This window comes from Nelumbo lutea, chromosome 4, assembly GCF_056320005.1.
Source record: "Nelumbo lutea isolate HS-2025 chromosome 4, American lotus-T2T, whole genome shotgun sequence".
NCBI classification, from domain to species: domain Eukaryota; kingdom Viridiplantae; phylum Streptophyta; class Magnoliopsida; order Proteales; family Nelumbonaceae; genus Nelumbo; species Nelumbo lutea.
Window position 1 is genome coordinate 94615190 of NC_142687.1, and position 21308 is coordinate 94636497.

Consider the following 21308-nt stretch of genomic DNA (forward strand, 5'->3'; position numbering starts at 1 on the left):
TTTTCTGCAACCGGTTCAGGTGGACCGATTTAGGGATCCTCCACCCCCTGAACTGTCAGAACCCCCGATACACCACTGTAAGGGCATATCAGAGGGGTCCCAGAACGATGTGTATCGTCTAATACAGGCTGATACATGTCGATACTTTGAACCTTTTGATAAGCTTGGAATGAAGGAACCGTTTGATAACACCTGAACTAGTTAAAAAGGCTTTTATTGCTGTCTTTTAATGAATATAAATTGTTGTAGGCAATTTGATTGATGAAGCTGAAAGTGGGTTATACCTTTAAATATTTTATTATTATTATTATTATTATTATTATTATTATTTGTACATCTGGGAAACTATTTGTATATACCATATAACTTTCAAAAACAACTCGTACATTCCTTATTTATCTTTTAAACCTTTACTCCAACTGATAAAACTTAAATGACTGAATTGTTCTTAACTGTTGATTAAATTTTCAAAACATGTCATTCCCTCCTCTCCTTTTCTTCTTTCCAAAACATGTTGCCGATACGAACTTCATGTATTGAATTATTACAAAAGTATGGAAACAAATTACAAAAATAAATTTGTAATATGAAAAAATACAAAGGATTTGAAGTCTTTGAATCTACTCAATAACGTAAGCAACCTCTGATTAATGGTCAAATTAATTCAGTGAAAATGAGAATCGGTGTGTTTCTTTTGTTTCTCAAAGTATTGATGTATATACTCAATAAGAGCATACAAGTCCACATTTAGCATACAACTCAATAAGAGCACTCCCAGTGCCAAAATTAGAGTCGGAATCAACAAGTGTTTTAACAATATGAGAATGGAGAGCTCAGCCTTCTTCCAACTTATGCAGATTAGCACAGGCTCTGAGAACAAAACTTATTGTGGAATGACCTGGCATCAGTCCTAGCTCCTTCGTCTTACAGAACAGTTCTAGAGCTTTTCCATCTTCTGAATCAAAGGTTAGACCTGCAATCATGGCATTGAAGCATATCTCATTCTTATGCCTGACCTCAAGAAAACATTTGTAAGCATGACAAACCATCCCTGTACCAACATACATATTGATGAGGGCATTCCAGATAAAAGAATCCAATCCAAAGCCAGACTTGATAAAACTGCAATGCACTTGCGAGCCAACTGCCGTAACCTCTATATTTGAACACAGACTAAATGCATTAGCAAAGATAAAAGGGTCAAATTTATGACCTTCCGAGACAAATTGGCGAAACAAATGCAGGCCTTGTTCAGCAACCCCACTCTGATTGAAACCGGCCAGCAAAGAACTCCAGACCACATTGTCCTTCTCTTCTAGTTCCTGGAACACTTTATAGGCATCCTCTAGGAATCCCAACTTGGAATAGGTGTCGACAAGGGCTCCACCAACAAAATTATACTTATCCAAGCCAACCTTTAGGCCTTTAAACGGTATTTGAAAATCCGATTTCGAATTCGAGATTCGGCATAATCGAATTGAATTCGGATAGTTCAAATCGGATATTCGGTCGAATTCGAATACCATTTTTTTACTGATTAAATTATCGGATCGAATTTAGATATGCATTGATTTGATCCAATAAATATCCAAACCGATTATATATATAATATAAGGATTTATATATATATATATATTAATATATTATATAATATATATTATATTATTATATAATATAAAGTTTAAAAAAAGAAAATAAAAAATAACGAATAATGACTAATGAGTTCGAAAATCTCATTGAACTCTTTCATTTCATACGAACCTGAACCTCCTTACCCCCTCTCTCTCATCTTCTCAAAACCCTAAAAGTGTAAAACCCTAACCCTCTGACCTCCGTCACTCCCTTCATCGTCACCGAACGCCGCCTGAGCAACCACCGTCGGTCCGTCACTGGTCATCTCCCTTCATCGCCATCATCGCTCATCTCGTCACCTCGACCTCTCTCTCTTTTCTCAGTCTCTGTCTCAATGACAATGAGACGTTGAATCGCCGCTGGGAAGTCGGGAACCCATCACTATTCACCTTCTTTTCTCAGTCTCAGTGACAATGAGACTGAGAATCATCATCTTCTTTTCTCAGTCATCGCCCTGCAACCCGCGATTGATGCCGGGACCAATCATCTTCTTTTCCCAGTCTTAGTGTGAATTGCCAGCATCACCTTCTTGTGCTGCAATCCACGACTGCCACTGGAAACCCATGCCTACTGTCGTCCCTTGCCTCTTTTCCCAAGGTAATTTGATTATAATAATACTGAATGGTTGCTATGCTAAAAATTTCAGATTTTTCAGTCGAATTAGATTCGAATCGGATATTCGATTTGATAATGAAAATCGAATTCAAACTCAAAGATTTGATATCCGTCGAATATCGAATCGAATTCGAATATTAATATTCATAATCGGTTTCGAATTCGAATCTAACCTCATTCGATTCGAATTCAATCCGTTTACAGGCCTACCTACCTTAATAGTATGGCCATGAAAAAACTTAACCAGGTGGAAATTCCACAAGTCTGTGCATGATTTAATAAGAACAGCATATGTAAAACATGTCGGTGATACATTAGAATGCATCATCTGATGAAAAGTTAATGGTTTCCTTAGCCTCTGATACCTGAACGCAACTATCCAGCAGTGTATTCCACAAGGCCTCGGATCTTTCATTCAGCGGGATTCCATTGAAGAGCTTACGGGCATCATCCATTTCCCAAGATTTTACATACATATTGAAAATAGAGCTATTGCAAAAGAAGCACAGTTCAAAGCCAGATTTCAGTGTTTGACCATGAAGAGCCTTTCCCATCAGCAATTTGCCTGCAACTCCACATGCTTTGAGTGCCACTGAGAACCCAAACTCGTTGGGCCACAACCCTAAACGACACATAAGAGAAAACAACTGCAGGCCAAGGTCGTTGTAACCGTATTGTACATAGGCTGAGATCATGCTTGTCCACGAAATCAAATTTGGTTCTGGCATCTCGTCAAACAGAGAATATTGTTCTGTACAAAGATATCTCGATGTAGCCCGCTTTTGATGAGAATTAAATGAAGTGACTTTCCATTGTTAACATCTCTCAGATCACTGAAACGCTGCAAAAGTGAAGCACACTCTTGTAAGGAAAACTGAGGTCTATGGCTCTCAATGTCGGAGAAGCTGTTGATGGCGCGAACTGTTCTCTGAATCCCAGAAATGAAATTGTTAAAATGAATGAAAAGATTTGTACAATTCAGTTTTGCAGAGAGGATTTCTCTCTGAAATGGGAAGGAAATCCAGAAACGATTCCCAAAGATCATGTTCGAAAAGATTCATCTGTAGGTTCCTGAGTAACACGTCCTGGTCCAGTTTCTAGTATTCGATAAAAAACTGGTATTTGAATTTTCAGGGAAATAAACGAAGTAGGGGTGCAACTTCTGAGAAATCGTCCATGCCGTAGATGGTTCAAACAGTGCACGATCAATTGTGAGAAGGTTTCCAATCCCCTACTGAAACCGCATTTGTCCAGTTCAGCAGAGAATCGCTTCTACCGGAGAAGACGACCTGAGAACGTGTTAATATGCCCTAGATGGACTCACCCGCGTCGCAAATGTTTGGTTGATACGAATCACTCCCATTTTTCCTCCTCAGCAAATGGTTCAAGCCTGTGAAGAAGAAGAAGAAGAGATTCGCGAAGCTTAAAAGTCGTCCTTTTAGAGTCGCTCGCCTCTCCTCTCTTTTTTTTTTTTTTTCAAGGGTTTTGGAGAAATTCAAAACCTATGTATTTCGACCGATCATAGGAGCAAATTTTTCTTTCCTTTTTTTTAAAAAGTAATATTTTCTCCTCTTCTCGCTACAAATCTAAAAAGTATACAAATTTGCATCGATGCATTTTTGAAACCTAACTAAACGAATATAAATCTGAATCGGAGTGCTAATTTGCAACGGTTCAGATTTGCACTCCAACCAAACGCAGCCCTAAGTACTATGGGCTGGTTCGCATCAACCTACAAGATTATTCCATGCATCTTATTGCACATCAGAAGGCAGTAGGTGATGAGGAGGATACCCTGAATCAGATAGCATCCAATGTTTAAGTAGGGGTGTTCAAATTTGGTTGATAAACCGAAAATCAAATCAAACCGAATAAACTAATCCGGTTCGATTAATTCATTTATCGGTTTGGTTCGATTTTTATTATTTTAAAAAATTGATTTTCGATTTCGGTTTGGTTTGATTGAGAATTTCAACTTGTTAAATGCTTGTCATTTATGTGAAATCATGGTCCAGCCGAACTGAAAACCAAACCAAATGGAACCAAATTCAATTAGGGTTGGTTTAGTTCTAAAATATAATTCGGTTCAATTGGTTAGAGGAAATGATAAAACCAAATAATTGGTTAAGTCCTCAATTTGTACTGAACCGACCAATTGCACACCACCATGTTTAACCTTAACAACAATGAACTCACTTACCAATCTTAGTGGTAGTAAGGGACAAATCCCTGTTTCCCGATGCCATGCCATTTCTAGTTGTCTAGCATCAGGTCACTACTCTAGCACAATTCTTTATCAATCGACCCTTCAAAGTTCCCTTGGACCCTAGGGCAAAACTGCAACAGGGGGCGTAGATGAAAGGGTCAATTGGCTCCTATATCATGGCTAAGAGCCCCATCGTAGAGTGAAGGTGACCCATTGAGGGAATGGATCAATGTAGGGATCCTACCTTAACAACGCATGCTAACAACACCGAAAAGCAATTCATGGCTATGGAGGAGATGTAGACAATGATTGGACAACTAAAGAACACAAGGATGTCGACTTTGATGGTCCGGTTATTAGGTCAAACGATTGGCTCGTTTTGACAAAAAAATAAAAAATAAAAAATGGTTAAAATTGTTCAAACGATTAATCACCCGGCTCAGTGGTTTATTGATCAAAATTAATGTTTTTTTGAGAAAATCCAGTTTTGGGGGGAAAAGGAACCGGCCACCTTCCTGATTTTTCAGGTCCTACCATCCAGTCCGGTCCAATTTTGAAAACCAAGCATGCAAGGATATCGGACACTTTATGAATTTGAGGACCTACCTACATGCAAGCAAGTCCTTCGATGCTCATACATACACTTGGTTTTGCAACCTCAAGCTTGGGTCTATTAAGACGTGGAATGAAATGGTGGCTCTTTTCTTTGGCAAATTCTATGAGTTAAAAGAAGAACTCACTATCACTGATCTAGGATGAATGGAATAGGGTAAAGATGAAGAGGTCGATGACCTCATATGGCATTTCCACACCAAAAGTTTGGATTTGAAGCATGTGTTGGGCGAAGATGAACATGTCTTGGTACAACTGTGCCTAAATGATATCATTACTAATTTTGGATACATTTGGAAAACTTATAATCAACTTCACTGATTTGCATTCCTTCGCCTAATGAACAATCTTGTTAATCGCCAAGTTAAAAGAAAAGGGCAAGTAAGCATAGGATCAACAAGTTGCTATTGCAGAACAATCTCTCCTACCTACGAGAATTCTATCCACGTTTATCATAGTCACACATGGAGAACATCTCATCTTCTGCCTGGTATTATGTAGGGGGAGATGTTCCCAATTCACAGGGGCTAATGTATTGTGGGTAGGCATGAGCAGAGTTCTTGTGGGTAGGAGGTCCATAGTCTTAACCAAAAAGAGCGGCCTTACATAGGAGATGCTAGTAAATCCCATTATCCCAAAAGACCTTGATCCCCTTAAGGGGCGTTCTTTTTGTGGATTTTGATAGGGGGAAACTTGGTCAATGGGATTTTGGTTCTTATTGACCAAGAACCCCATGTTTTTTTTTTCATATTTATGTGGGGACCAGGGAAAGTTTATTTTCTTGGGTATCATTTACTTAGATAAGTGATATCCATCTCTTGGGTGGATAAATAACTTTCATACCTAGGGGGAAAATTGCCAACACTAATGAACAAGATAGAAATGCCCCTTTTAATAATGGATTTTTATGGCTAAAATGATCATTACATTATTTATTTAGGAAATAAAAGAATATGAGTAAAATGCATTTACCCGGATAAGTGTTTCCTAGGAAAATTTACCCATATAATTGCATTTACTCGGATAAATAACTTACCGAAAAAAGAACGAGGCCTTAGTGGAGGATTGGATAGCAGAATGACTTCTTAGAGACCCAAAGTTTATGAAGATCTCAAACCTAAAATAAAGGCTTACCCAACATTTTGTGTATATCATGGCCATGTGAAACACCCTACTCCAAAGTGCTATCTATTAAGGAGGTTTAATGCCAGTAAATCCCATAAAAGGGAGATCGAGGTCCGAGAAAAGATCAAGCCGTAAGTGCATGAAGAGCCATTGGCCTAGAATGATGCACCCCAATAGATCAAGAAATTCATTCACCTCCCGACCTAGGGGGAGGAATTGAAAGGATGAGAACCAAGGGACATCAACATGGAGATGGAAGAATCAATCAACATTGTGGCAGGTGAAAGTGAATCATAGTCGGAAAAGGGCGAAGACATTCAATGCCATTCGAAGTTTAAAGAGTTTTGTGATAGCATGTTGCAACAAATCCAATAAATGATAGCTAAAGAAAATGAAAAAATATTGATTGAATGATCAAACATTCGAACCCAGGCCAGATGCCAAAACCCTCTTCTTGTTTCTGAAAGAAAATAAGAACAGATAGAAAACCTAGCTCCTATCGACTGGCCGTCGATCATTTTCTCCTCTCCCATCGCCATTGTCGTTGCCCGTCGGCCGGTTCTCTTTCTCCCCCTTTGCCATCGCCTCGTCCAGTTCTCTTTCTCCCCCATTCTTCTCCTTCTCTAAAATCCGAATCTGGATCTCTGGTTTTCTTCTCCCTTCTACAGTTTAACAATTTTAGGTAAATAATTTTTTGAGTTAAATTAGTTGATATGAAATTTGTTTAAAATACGAATGATACCTCTTAATCTCTTATAGTCTTACGAAATTTTTTAGCTAAATAGTTCAATAGTTGCTTTGTAAATCTTGTTTCTCTTCTTTCTAAAATTTCCACATTAGTAAGAAATGTTCTTAAACATTTCTTTTTGGGCCTTGTTTTCTTGAAAATTCAACAATTATTTGTGAATAAAATAGATCATAGATGGGAAACAAGCCATTGCTAAGGAAAAATAAGAAAGAAACAATTTCTGAATCGTTGCCATAATGAATGTGCTTTTTACGTTTAAAATTCGAGAGCTCATGGTCATGAATGTAGATCGTCAGAACTGGTTTTATTTATTTATTTATTTTTTATGATGTGATTAAAAAATGTATAAAACCATGCACTTTTTGGTTTGCTTGGCTGGGGGATTTCAGATTTGTTCATTTTGCTTTTAAAGCTGGAAAGTTAGATTATTTGATGTTTTAGGGAATGTAAAGTGTTGGATGTTGGGAAGCCCCACTGGTTAAGTTAACGAACGTATAGAAAGATGATAGATATGTTTTCTTATCTTATATGAAGAGATCGATATGGCTTACGGGCAGGGTGGATAGCTGACGAGTGTGCTTTCTTTCTTTTGTTTGCCCAACCAGAGAGAGGGGATCCTGCTCCTGATCCAGTGGTGGTTCCTGGTCAATAAAGATTCCCTTCCCTAAGACGAGACGAGCTCACTGGGGAAAGACTGAACATCTCTTGTCCTCCAGTTTCAGGTCTTCCTTATGCAGGTTATGAATTCAAGGTAGAGGGGTTGCCCTAGTATTTTTTATAGAAGAGAGGTTGAATGTTTTAGGGAATTATAGACTTCATGAAAATATAAAATAAAACTCATTATGAGAATATGAGGAATGTTAATGGAGATTAGTTTCTTGTATTAAAGGTTCTTTAATTTGAAAGTATAAGATAAAATGAGAACTAGAACAATTCTTCGAGACCTTTACATGCCTTCTTTATCACACGATGATGTTATCTCTAATTTAATCCATCTCTAAATTTCAGTTTTTTTCTTATTCAATCCTTTTCAATTCTTTGGGGGAATGGAAGAGAACTTTAAGATATGATTTAATACTTATTCATTCCTTTTCTTATTCATTCATGCTTATTCATTCTTATTAATTCTTTTTCTTATTCATCCTTTTTCTTTATTAGATGTCAAGTGGGGTGATAATAACACAAGCATAAATCCCCCTCCTAAACCTCAAAGTAATGATGACAATGCATCAAATCCACTTATTATGGAGGTTGATTCAAATGTAAGTTTTTCTTCTACTTCTTGAAAAAAAAAATCTTGGGTGTGGGATCACTTCACTAAGATAGATTGTCAAGTTAAAAGTGATCCAAGAGCATCATGTAACTATCGTGGTAAGGGCTTAGCTTGTCCTCGTGCAAGTGGTACAAGTTGCTTGATTAATCATTTGACTAGATGTAAGAAGTATCCTTTGAATGCAGACAAGAAACAAAAAACTTTGGAGTCTTTATATCAAAATGCAAAAGAGGGGGGACACGGGCACCACACCAATACTTATAACTTACAAGTTATCCTTGGCTTTGTTCAGGAGTATCCAATAGATATATTCCATTCACCTCACGGCCAATCCCAATCACTTTCTGAGACTTCAGGTCCTGAAAAACACAATAAGAAGGGAAGTAGGTTACACTACAGTTTAAGGATTTAGTTAGGCTACTCACGAACATCAAATTAATATTTAGTCTAGGGACATGAAGGATAGAAAAAAGAGAAAGAAAGTATGTAGCCTTGATGACTCCCTTGCCAGAGATAGGAGCAAGTGAGCCATCGGCTAAGGTAATCTTATCATGGCCAAGAAGCAAATCATAAGAGCTAAACATAGTGGAAATGCTTGTCATACGATCAGAAGCACTAGAGTCAATAATCCAAGGGATCCTACGATTACAGTACCATGCAATCACGATTTGTAGTCCCTTCATATCAAACAATAACCAAAGATTGTTATGATCTCTTTTTTGAGGAGAAGAGAAAGTTGAATAATTATTTTAAGAAATTGCCATTGAGGATCTACCTTACTTCAAAATCTTAGATATATGTGTCCCACTGTTCATTTCATAGATGATGACTAGAGATTGTATAAATTTTGGTCCAATTTCCAGTCCAAAATCTTATTTAAATTTTGGTCCAATTTCTAGTCATTCGAGAGAAATGATTGATAAGGTAATTGAGAGACATTTGCTTGATTGGGGCATTGAGAAAGTTTTCACTGTAACAGTAGACAATGCAAGATCAAATGCTGTGGGAATTCAATACTTGAAAAAGAGACTCAACTGTTGGAAGGGAAGTGTTTTAAAGAGTGAGTTCTTACACATGAGATGTGGTGCACATATTTTGAGTTTAATTGTCAAAAATGGATTTTTAGAGTTGATGAATCTATTTTTAGGATCCATTCTGTAGTGAAGTATGCAAGGTCTTCTCTATCACGATTGTAAATGTTTAAGAATTGTGTAGAGAAAGAAAAGATAGAAAGAGTCTTATTTGCCTAGATGTTGATACTAGGTGGAACTCTACTTACTTGATGTTGGAATCTGCTTTAAATTTTAAGAATGCATTTGATTTGTTGAAGACTGTTGATGGTAAGTACGTAGAGGAGCTTACTAGTTCAAAAAATAAGGGTTTGCCTAATGATGATGATTGAGAATATGCTCGGTGTTTGCTTCTTTTCTTAAAATTTTCTATGAAACTACAATGAAATTGCTTGGGTCATTTTATGTAACTAGAAATGAATACATGAAAGAAATTTATAGTGTTAGGTTTGTTATTTCTAGGAGGTGTACTAGTGATGATTTTAGTGTTAGTTTGATTACTTCCTAGATATAAAAGAAGTTTGAAAAGTATTGGGCAAATGAAAGGAATATCAACATCATGTTGTTCACTGCGGTGGTTCTTGACCCTCGATATAAATTGTAGTATGTGGATTGGGTTATTAATTAATTCTATGATCTTGATAATGCTTAAGTGTTGAGAGAGAGGGTGAAGCAAGTTTTGGTCTTCATGTTTGAGTTTTATAGTTCAGTTAAGTCATCTCATAATGTTCAATCAAGCAATCAAATTCAAGACACAAATGAGATGGAAGTTGATAGTGTGGAAAATGTTGTTGGTTTTATGAATGCACTGTATTAAAAGAAAAAAGCAAACCGATGAGGTGTAAATACCAAAACAGAATTGGATAGATATTTAAGGGAGTTATGTGAAGATCCGAAAAATAAATCACTTGACATATTGGATTGATGGAAAATTAATTCATCTAAATATCAAGTGTTTTGTATAATGGTTTGAGATGTGTTAGTTATGCCTATATCTGTAGTTGCATCTGAGTCGGCTTTTAGCATTGGAGGTCGTGTGCTTGATTCATTCCGTAGTTCTCTAACTCCAAGAATGGTGGAAGCTATCATTTGTGGACAAGATTAAATACAAAGATCACATGGCTACATTCATTTAGAGGAGAGTTTAGAAGAACTTAAGAGTATGGAATCAGCTAACGCTTTTCTTTTCTATTTTATTTTTCCTATTCATTTTTATTTTGTTATATTAATTCTAATTTATGCTTGTCTTAATCTTTTTTGTAGAGATATCATGTATCAGTGAGGAACATCCTCTTATTGCTATTGATGATTGAATATTTATGGTTGTAGACTTCATTGAATTTAAACTTTCATGGTTGTGGACCTTGTTTAATGCTTATGGTTGTGAATTTGTGATTTATGAACCTTGTTGAATGACCAAGTTTTGAAAGAAATATCTTATTGAATGTTTTTGCAGAGCTATCTTATTGAATGTTTTATGTTGATTGGTTAATAGTTTAATACTTTTATGATATACAGATAATAAGCAAGAGGCTTTGACCTATGCAAAATTCAATCAGGTTAAGGCTTATTTGCTTTGTAACAGGTGAAACAATCACTTTTCTTGACTGATGGAGGCTGGATCTAAGCAAGTTTTAATCCCCCTTGTTATTCCCTTGTCAAAAAAGCAATCAGGTATTAGTTAGTCTTACGGATTTGAAGTTGAATACTTGAACTATTCTTATTCTTTGCTTTTTCCATTTCTCTATAGGTTTTATGACTATAATTGCCTTGCTACAAATCTGTAATGGCCAACACCCAACAATTCCATAGGTGCTAATCTTGGAACTAGGGGTGGATTCGAGCAGAGTCGAGTGAAAAAAAATATTTTATAAAAATAATAAATTATATATAAAAACATCTTGTATTTGATATTTAAAAAATTAAGAATTATAATAATTAATAATTTTAATATTTTTATTGTATATATTATTTTCTATAATTTTATTTTATATATATATATATATATATATATAAGCCGGCTTGCGAGCCTCACGAGTTGAGCTCTAGTAGGCTCGAGCTCGACTTGTTTAATAATTGAGCCAATGAATTGAGCTCGAGCTCGATTGAAACCGAGGCGAGCCGAACTCAAGCAGCTTGTGAAAAACTCGGCTCGTTATCACCCCTACTTGGAACAGGTATTTTTGACAAATTGGCTTGAATTAGGAATGAAATTAAGAAGCAAGATTTTTTTTTGATAGATAAAGAAGCATGAAACTTAAGAAGCATTTTTTTTGGATATCATGTTGTGTAGGTTTTTCACATTGAACTCAAGAAGCATGAAAATTGAAAATTGAGATTGTTGATGCTTTTCATTTCCTGATTTAGTTCAACTATTTTTAGTTGTAAGTGATGAAATCAACTATGCTCTAAATATGAAATATGCTTGTTTCTCTTTTTAGGTTTTTTCCTTTGCTATTTTTGTCATTTTAGATAAGAAACATTTTTTAATAAAAATAAAAAAATAAAAAAACCAAAAATCGAAGACCGAAGACCAGTTAACTGCTTGTTTCAGTTCAGTTTTGGTTCAGACTAATACAAAAACCAGTGGTACCGGTTTGGTTTTTAAAATATGCCCATGGTTCAGTTAACCAAACCGTGGACACCCCTACCACAACCTAGGTGGGAAGATTACTAGCATCATGATCCAAAATTACGAGCACGAGAACAGGCCCACAAGGCCAAAGATATAAAGATTTGAAGGGTAAAATGATGATTACAACAAGCTTTACAAGCGGCTTGTGTCCAGAGGCCCTTGGGACAAGCTCTTCCTCCCAACTTGTGTATGAAAAGGTTACAAGAGGAAGTATCACTAGGGCACATTACTAAGATTACGTGCCTCACAAGACAGGTAGTATATTGTATTTAATGATGTGAGGGTCTCCTCACCCCCTTTTGGAGGGGACCCCGAGTAAAGGTGTCAATGGGTTGATTTTAGATTGGATTCATCCAGTACAAAATCAATTTGGATGGATTGGACGGATGAATAAGACATATTGGATTGGACTTAGTCCATCCATAACAAATTTATATTGGATTGGGTTGGATTGAGCCAATATCTGGTCCATTAATGTAAGATAAGAATATATGTGTCAATGGGCTGGGTTTGAGTTAAAACCAATTTAAATTCTAAATCAAAATGAATTTGAATAGATCAGACAATCCAGACATTAAATTGGACCGGTTCAAATTGATTTAAAACATTCATTGGATTGGATTGGACCTGATCCATTTATAATGGACTCACATTGGACTAGATTGGATTGAACCAAATCCAGTCCAATTGAGACCCCTGACACCGAGTACATGGAGAATGGAACCAAGAGGAATCATTTCCATGGAAATCAAATCAATTTTGATGATAGATACCTCCCCATAGATGTAGTAAGATCTAAGTCAAACTTGCCAAAGAGGTCCTCGCAATAATTAACCTTTCGAGAGGAGACGGCCCTCCTAAACCTGTTAACATTAACACTAAGCTCCCTAAATATAACGACCTTGTTAAAAGAGGTATGGAGATGCCCTTGCTTGAACCTATGATGAAATGTTGGGCCTTAACCCCCACTTCTTTGTACACAAAGTCAAAGTGAACCTGGATTACTCGCCTGTAAATAGGGGTGCAAATGGATCGGATTATGATCCGATCTGATCCTATTTGGTCAAATTCGGATCACCCTTGGTCAGATTTTTGGATCGGATCGGATCTTATGATTCGATAAGAAATTTGATTGGATTCAGATCCCCCTATCCGATCCGATCCTTTGGTCAATGAAAATAATTAAAAATGTATATATATGATGAAAATAATTAAAAAGTACTTGTATTTTTTGTTTTTTCTTTATTTAAATTGTGTATATTTTATTTTTTCTTTTAATAATTTATTAATTTTTAAAGAAAATAAGTCGGATCAAATCACATTTGAAGATCAGATAGGATTAAAATTCAGATCGAGTCCTATCAGATCCGATTAGATCTTCGGATCAGATTCGAATATACCCTGAGAAGTTTTCTGTCGGAATAGAAGTTTTCTATAGCAACACCTCAAGAAGTTCTCCAATTTTCTTAGCCAACATTGTACTAGTACGAAAGAAGGACAAAATACGATGTTGCATGGATTTTTGGGATCTGAACAAGGTTTACACCTAGGATGAATTTCTCTTACCGAATATCAGTGTAGAGGTGTAAATCGGGCCATGCTGCCTGCGACCCGATACGAACTTGGACCGGCTTGGCACGATGATCTGTGGGCCATGCCAGGCCCGGCACGATCATGCAGGCCGTGTTGGGCCTAGGGTTTTAGGTCTATGGGCAGACACGATTGGAACACAAATGGACAAAAAGAATGTCTTCAATTGTAAAAGGCTCTTTGAATGTAGCAGGGAGGTCTTCTTGGCTTCAAGCGTTCAACGAAAACACTTTTGATGGTAGTAATTTGAAGGAAAAATCTTCAATACAAAAATTCTTCAATCGATGTATCATGGAGTTGCAGCAATTTCGAAGCTTCTAATCATTATAGAACCAGAATCCTTGCTATTTCTTCCTGCAATAAGAAAAGCCAAACAAAAGAAAACTTTGGACGGGGTGTTGAAGGGAGGAGCCAAATGGGAGCAGGAGCCCCAAAAAGGGGGAAGAAAAAAATGTTTGAAGGATTTTAGTTGCAGCAGTTTTGAGGGCTGTAACCTTGGTTTTGGTGCAGCATTTCCTCTTTTTTTTTTGTCAAAAGAAAGGGAGTCAGAGAGCTGCCGGAGGGCGAGAGTAAACCGCCCACCATCTCCTTTTATATTGAATTGACTTTGTTTCAAGAGTCTGCCCATATCTTCATTAAAAACCAGACATTTAATTTGAGAGAATCGGCTAGTTGGCAAAGGTTTGACTCCAAGATTTCAAGGATCTTGCACATTCGACTAAATTAACCAACTTTATTTCCCTTTTTAGGGATCTTAATCTAAGATTGGTATTCAATTTGACTCCACTAGGCTGACTGATTTGTTAAATTTTTTGAAATGTGCCGATTTAAATGAAGCTCAACATGGCGGGGATTCTATTTGTTGATGGGCTGGTGGGGTAATTCACCCTTGGGCTGAAGGATTAGTGGGCCCCTATGATGGGCTGAACAAGCAGCCATTTGTTGAGTCATCTCTCTTTATATATATATTAATTAACAAATGCCCCCAAATCGATGATGGGCTGAAGGATTATTGGATTCACTTTCTATCTTTATTAATTTCCTTCCTTCTCACTTTCCCTTTTTCCTCCCTCTCTTTTTTTTTTTTTTTTGATTCGTGAGGAGCCTATTTATATTGTTAGGCATTAGAGCTCCCCAAAAGTATAAACTTCATGTTAAAGTATAGAAAATCAACATATTCCAACACATTCATGAGAAGAAAAAGAAGAAAGAAAAGAAAATTTAAAAAAATATATATAAGGGCTGAACCCCTATTTCTGTTATAGGAAAAGAATAAAAGAAAAGGTGGACAACATTTTAGTATATAAACACACAAAATTAGTAAAGAAAAATAAGAAAATGTGTTGATTGGACAACATTTTATGTTCTTCCTTGCTTATTGGTTCAGGTTTTGAACTGTAACAAATAAGAAAATAATAAAAAGAAATTTGTATATAAACACAAAAAATGAATATTTTAGTTTAAAAATGCCTTTTTTATAATTATAACCTCAAAAAAATTAAGAATATAAAAGTTTTTTATGACACACTATAAAAAACTACTTGGCGATTAGGCGAGGCGAGGGAAGCCTCCAAGGGCGCCTTGTCACCTAGGCATCACCTTGACAACTATGGCAGAAGCCTTGATAGATGTGCAAACCCTTGCATCCAAAGGAAATAGTTAAATCAATTATAGTGGGGAAAAGAACATAACTTCTGATTAAAGCTAATCCAAATTTTGACTGCTTCCCAATAAAGAGGTAAAATAAGCCCAAAAAAGAGTGTACCTGAAGTTTCTTTGTAACTATACTAATTGCCTCTTCGGATGCTCTCTTGCAATCATGGAAGGATGAGTCCCCATATGCCTAGAGAAGAAAACAATAAGAACTATCTTTCTCATGAACGAGAAAATTTAAGTTAAACAAAAATAGAATGCAAAGGGGGAAAAAGGAAAAACAAGTCAAAAAAATTAACCTTAAAAATTGGTGTGGCTCCAGTAAAAAACTTGACTGCATCTGCATAAGCTTCTGATTTGATACACTTTCCAAGTCGACTGGGAAGATCATAAATGAACTGCTCTTTTCCACAAAACATGAAATCTCTAGTGACTCATACATGGCCAACAGGTCAAAACTTGCATGAACTATCAGATATGAGAAAAAGACAGCCCATAGCGTGATGTCTTATCTAAGGATAAGCCCTGATGCAGCATGTGGATAAAAATACAGAACTTCCTTAAAGCAACACCAGATTTTGATACCAATAACTTCTGCATAGTGCCACATAGCCTCCACTTTGCATGTCCTAGGTGAACTCTTACATGGATTATGTCATTCGAACAATTTCTTATTACAGGACCTACAAAACAGTCATGGCACAAATAATTTTATGGTTCAATTTATACCTGTACTTTCCTTAGAAGGTTCCTGGTGCGGTGCAATTTCTCTATATGTTCTCTCTTTTCCAGAAGGGATGTGTTAACCCTATCACTTCAAGATTGCACAGACATAATCTGCAGAGGTAGGCCAAGAAAAGGTGAACGTTTTTTCTAGTTATAGAAATCAACAAGTGAAATAGCAATTCTCTAACCACCTTATCAAGGAGTTGCTCCATGTTTGTCTCCATACCTACAATATTATTTTTCATCCTGTAACAGAAAAAGGAGATAAGAAACCAAACTGCAGTTTTAGGTTGATATTACTCAATCTACTTCTACTGAATAACATCTTGAAAACACAAATAGCAGACCACTCCATAAGAGTGTCACCACAATTTTCTCCAGCAATACAAATTCAACAAAAAAATCCATAAAAACAATACACTTCTTTAATCCATTCAAAAAGAGACCAAAAACCATCTCCAAGAACCTTTGACACACCTTCAAATCCTGGAAATAAGAGAATCCATTCCACAATCCTTCTTCCATAAAACATTGCAGTTTGATCTGTTCCTCGAGCTTTTCTTCAAAATCCTTCTATTTCTCTCTTTAAAAAAGTTGTGTTAATTCAAGTTGTTAGTGTGATGTTAACCTTCTTGCTTTCCTAATCCTATGATATTGAAGCCTCTACACTGATATCTCTTTAAGGCCCTTGAGGCAGGCAAATCTAACCAAGTGCATGCTGGGCGTTTGGAGGCAGTGCCACTGACCATAATTTTTGGCCTGTATGTATAATGGGGTTAGTTTTATGATTTTGGTAGTTCTATTTAGGATTAGGGATGAAAAAACATTTGTATTTGTCAGTGGAAATTGTGCTTTCTGAGATCATATCTGCAACAATTAGGGCTTCAGTTATTCAACATGTTTTATCTTTTTTCTTTTAAAAGTTAACTATTACTAGTGCATAATCACCAATAAAAGGTAACTTAGAAACATACCAAAAAATACAAGGTAATTTAGAAGTTCATAGACCATTACAGTGTGTAAAACACACAAAAATGTGTACAAAAAGTAACCCAAAAAGCAAAATTGTAGAAGGTGCACCCCTAGGCCAAGGCTTGATGTGACCTAGTCACATATCTAGGTAAACCTGGCACACACCTTTTGAAAGGAGCTACACCTAGGTTGAAGTGAGGTGTATGTCTTAAAATGTGCCTTGCCTTTGCACTTAGGCTTGCCTTTAAAGCACAGCTAAGCATGAGGTAAGACCTGCTTTTCTCCATTGTCACTTAAGTCAACCACATTTAACCATACAACATAACATATGAGAGAGAGAAACATAATGTCCTCACTTTACAACGAAATAGGCATATAAACATGACATGCAAAATACCACCCACACCTCCCAATATAGACTTCGTAAATTCCTCCAAAGTAAAGGCCCAATCTAGTATCATGTACCCCATGTGTACACAAGTTTCCCCAAGTAATGATGCACCCACTAAGAATCTTATATTACTTTACCTCTTCTCAGAAAAAAAAAAATCTTATATCACTTTCCTTCCCATTTTCTCTTTTTGAAAAGTAACTGCCAATATCTTTGTATTAATATCATTGCAACAAAGCCTTATCTGAAATATACGGCTCAGCTGGTAAATGTTTTTCTACTAAAATTAGAATAAGTAAAACATGCCATATAAAAACACCAGCAACAAATACACAAGCCCATCCTCCAAGCTGTACAAGCTTTACATTGTCAATAGGGATTCACTACACATTCCCTACCCTTGCAACACCAAGTCTAGCTAATTTATCAGATAGAGAATTATCCTCACTATTAATCCACTTTAAAAACAAAGGACAAAGGAATGCAGGAATTTTATCTCACTGAGTAGGTGACACAAACTTCATAGCCCACTTTAAAAGCAAGAGGATTTCTTTTAAGACACCTCTAACATTGAAAAGGAGAGTTCAGTTTGAATTCAAGATGAAGGTATCAGTTGACGTCAGGGAGACAAGTAAGATGGAGGAAAGGATGAAAGTTCTTCATGCAAACTTGGTGGGAAGAATGTTGGGGAAAGATTGGGAGAATGATAAAATTGAAATTGGGCGGCATTAGAATGGGGAAAAGAGAAGATGATGGGGGTTAGAAGATTAAACGCCGAACTTATTTTGTTCATGTTCCATAGTAAAGAGGCAGCAGAATGGGTTCTGGAATTCAAGAAGACAAGGGAGAGGGAATTTGATTAGAGATTAGACTGGTGGTATCTGGTGGCTAGCGAGCTAATTGCAGAGAGAAGTTCATACTTGTGTTGGATCGGAGTAGTTGGAATACCTCTGCACGCTTGGAGCATATTGACGTTCGAAGATTTTTTCAGGGCACGATAGGAATAGGACCTAGGAGAAGCTCGACATGGCAAGATTGTTGATTGAGGTTAAAGGTCCTGGTGATGTTCAGGAAGCATGCTTCTGGAATTTGCAGGCAAGTTGTATGAATTGCATTTAATTGTTGAAGGTGCAGACATCACTCTCAAGCATGTAGAAATTGGCAGCGGGTCAAGCAAAGGCACTTCGAGCAACTTTGATTTCACTGAAGAGGAGGAGATAGGAAAAGCCTCTAGAGTGAGGAAGGTTGGGGAGAGACAAGGATGCAGAACTGGGGAGTCGGAGAAGGGGAAGGAGAAGAAAAGGGTCGATCAAGAGAGAGAGAGAGAAGAAGAAGATTAGGCAGCAGAAGAGACTGAGGTGGCAGCATCCTGTAGTAGGGAAGAACAGGTGAACAATTCAGAGTTCAAAGGTTCAGGTCGGACTAAACAGGTGGGGGGTAGGGCAGATGACCTGGAGGAAGGCCAAAGGTCAAAGGGGAGTGGGAGAGTATCGGGAGTAACCAGGGAGCATTTGGTTGATAGAAGCGAGGGAGAGAATAAAGGAGAGAGGAATTGCCGGTTTAAAAGGTTATCGATAATTTTAAAAAGAGATTGAGATTTTTAAAGAGGCAGGGGACAAGACGTATTTTCGGGAATTGCCTTTTATCTACGAAAAAAGGGGCAGGTAGCATTGGGAAGATTGATCAAAAGAGAATACTAATCCTCGAAGAAGAAGGTGAATGGGTTTGGGTGGTATCGAGATACAAAAAGGGGACAAAGGTCGTTGTTCAAGGTGAAGATAGAAGCAAGAGCTTCGACTCCAGCTCAAAGGACAAAGAGGGCGTCCTAAACACAATTTTATAAAAAAAAAAAAAGGAATTGAGTCTGAATAGCAGTAAATAGAGGTTTAAGGAGCCAGGTTTGGAGGGCTCCCTCCTTCCTTCAGAAAATACAGAAGCTGATGAGTAGCAGCCCAACAGTGGTGGAGGAGAGAGATGAACAATTATTAGGGAGTGTGTGAACCCCCCCTGAAGGACCTGTGGTAAATGACAGCAGGATCCCTTTCAAAGTTACTCCTACAAGTGAAGAGGTAAGACCGGAACCTTCTTTCCATCCACCAGTGTCTCTTCTTTTCTCTTTTCCCCTCCTGGAGATAAAGTAGGCCTTGTTGGTGTTAGTGCGGGAAAGGAGTCCGTAAAGATTGAGGAGACAGGAGAAGGATCGAAAAGGAAAATATATAGGGAGGAAGCTAATAGAGTTTATAATAGGAGAAGGATTTCTGGAAAAAAGGAGTCTGTGGTACAAGAGCATGTTGATGGAGGGCAGGGGGAGGGGAGGAGAATCAGCATGGCAAAGGGTGAAACAAAAGAAGTAAAGAGTATAGCTGGTAAAGAAAAAAGAACAGTGGATATTGAGAGTCTAGTGGAGCGACAGGTGAAGATAGGAAAATCCCTTGGGTTGTTCTTGGGTGGAGAAGGAATATTGAGGAAAACCATAGCCAAATTCGAGGAAAGCAGAAGGGGAGAAATTAAAAAAAAAAAAAAAAAAAAGAAAAGATTGGGGAAGGTGGACAGTTGGGAGGAAGGGGCAGGGAGGGAGGACGATTTAGTTGACGAGGAGTATAGGGGAAAATACAAGGAATTTGTGGTTGGGGGGGGGGGGGTGTAGGGGACAAAGCAGAATACAGAAGATGAAATTGGTTTCCTGGAATGTGAGGGGATTGAGAGAAAGTAAGAGAAGAACAATAGTTAGGAATATGTTGAGAAAATTTAAGCCTGAAGTTGTGCTGCTGCAAGAAGCGAAGTTGGAGACATTTGATCTGCGTATGAAAAATGAGATATGGGGTGATAATAGTGGGGATTGGGCAGAGGTGAGTGCGGTGGGTCTCTCTGGGGGTTTGGTGGTAATATGGGATTCAAGAAGCCTAAAGAAAATTGGAGAAAAAAGGGGAGTGTTTTCAATATCGATCTACTTTTAGGTTGGTAGATGGGGGCTGGTTGGGTACTTTCGAATGTTTATGGTCCTAATGGAGAGGCAGCAAGAGTGGAGTTTTGGGAGGAGCTGGAGGAGGTAAGACCAGGAGGCGGGGGGAGGGGGAGGGATGATAGAGAAAGAGTAGGGATGAGAAGGTTTGCAGATTTTATCAGAAGAAATGGTTTAATTGATCCACCTTTAGGTGGTAGCAGATTCACTTGGACAAATGGCCAATCTCCTCCCATTCTGAGGAGATTGGACTAATGTTTTAAAAGTGCAAGGCGCTAAGTCTATGTTCAAGGCTCTGACTGCAGGTGAACTTAACTCCTCCTTTCCCTTCAAAAAGATTTGGTGCAGCCATATCCCAACCAGAGTCTGTTTTTTTGTATGGGAAGCTTGCTTTCAGAGATTAAATACTATTGATCTCCTGCAGAAGAAACATTTGGGAAGACTCTCTATCTCACCTCATGTCTGCATCTTAGGTCTGAATGATGGTGAATCAGCAGATACATCTTGCTTCACTGAAAATTCACCCAAAACATCTGGCTTCATTTCTTGAGAATGACAGGTTATAATTGGGTTATATCAGAGCACATTCAAGACTTCTTGCAACAGTGGTGAGGAATAGGACTAAGCAAAAAGGAAAAAATTTATTGGCAATCTGTTTTTCATGCAGTGACGTGGCAATTCGTTATAGTCTTTCCCCACCCGTACTAGCCTCCATTTATCAAGGCCTCTCATCGACTTATCTTTCTTGTCAACAGTTAGGCTAGTGTGTACATTTCTTTTCGACACATTTCTTATATGTGTGGCCTGGCCTGTATTTTAAGAAGGTCTATCGCAGGTTTGATTCCCAGCAATATGCTCCTATGATTACCCTCCATGGTACTAGCAATGCATTTATGCATTCAGAGCACCCTGATAAAGAAGCTCGTTACAGTGTTAGGACTCGTCGGGATTTTCACTGGCAATTGGTCATCAACGTCCATTCGTTTGTAGATGGTAAGGAAAGGCACGGCATAGATCTTCCTCTTGAGGAGTTAGAGTTTTTGATCAGCAAAAGTCCAATATTCCTATCATGGCAGAGAAACTCCATAGTGGAATCGA

At 37.5% G+C, this 21308-nt stretch overlaps 2 long non-coding RNA genes and 1 pseudogene across 4 annotated transcripts; 1 reads left to right on the plus strand and 2 right to left on the minus strand.

Moving 5' to 3' along the window:
- Positions 1 to 722: 722 nt before the first annotated feature.
- LOC148861937 (putative pentatricopeptide repeat-containing protein At3g15130) lies at positions 723 to 3431 on the minus strand (annotated as a pseudogene).
- Positions 3432 to 6271: 2840 nt separating this feature from the next.
- LOC148861938 (uncharacterized) lies at positions 6272 to 11278 on the plus strand. 2 transcript variants are annotated; one of them, XR_016112528.1, is made up of 5 exons: positions 6272 to 6872; positions 7544 to 7689; positions 8097 to 8200; positions 10867 to 10955; positions 11032 to 11278. It is a non-coding gene; the product is annotated as an uncharacterized LOC148861938 (long non-coding RNA). The 2 variants fall into 2 exon arrangements; XR_016112527.1 differs by lacking the exon at positions 8097 to 8200.
- Positions 11279 to 14736: 3458 nt separating this feature from the next.
- Positions 14737 to 20445, minus strand: LOC148861939 (uncharacterized). Of its 2 annotated transcripts, none has more exons than XR_016112550.1 (6): positions 17750 to 20445; positions 16077 to 16131; positions 15889 to 15996; positions 15459 to 15557; positions 15272 to 15349; positions 14737 to 15145 (listed from the first exon to the last, which is right to left on the minus strand). It is a non-coding gene; the product is annotated as an uncharacterized LOC148861939 (long non-coding RNA). The 2 variants fall into 2 exon arrangements; XR_016112551.1 differs by lacking the exon at positions 17750 to 20445 and adding an exon at positions 16363 to 17406.
- Positions 20446 to 21308: the final 863 nt, after the last annotated feature.